The sequence below is a fragment of the Mandrillus leucophaeus genome, unplaced genomic scaffold (genome assembly GCF_000951045.1).
Source record: "Mandrillus leucophaeus isolate KB7577 unplaced genomic scaffold, Mleu.le_1.0 Scaffold1034, whole genome shotgun sequence".
NCBI classification, from domain to species: Eukaryota; Metazoa; Chordata; class Mammalia; order Primates; family Cercopithecidae; genus Mandrillus; species Mandrillus leucophaeus.
Genome location: NW_012098477.1, coordinates 659,993 through 660,513, shown reverse-complemented (window position 1 = coordinate 660,513; position 521 = coordinate 659,993).

Below are 521 nucleotides of genomic sequence, written 5' to 3'. Positions count from 1 at the left end.
GATTAAGAAAATGTGGCACATATACACCATGGAATACTAGGCAGACATAAAAAAGGATGAGTTCATGTCCTTTTTTGGGACATGGATGCAGCTGGAAATCATCATTCTCAGGAAACTATCGCAAGAACAGAAAACCAAATACCACATGTTCTCACTCATAGGTGGGAATTGAACAATGAGGTCACTTGGACACAGGAAGGGGAACATCACACACTGGGTCCTGTTGTGGGGTGGTGGTAGGAGGGAGGGATAGCATTAGGAGATATACTTAATTTAAATGACGAGTTAATGGGTGCAGCACACCAACATGGCACATGTATACATAGGTAACAAACCTGCACGTTGTGCACATGTACCCTAGAACATAAAATATAATAAAAAAAATTTAAAAATGATAAAATTGTCTAGCCACCCATAAAGGAAACCTCATCATATTAGCAGTGAATTTCTAACCAGAAACCTTGCATGCCAGAAGGGATTAGGATCCTATTTTTAGAGTTGTTAAAGAAAAAACTGTCAAC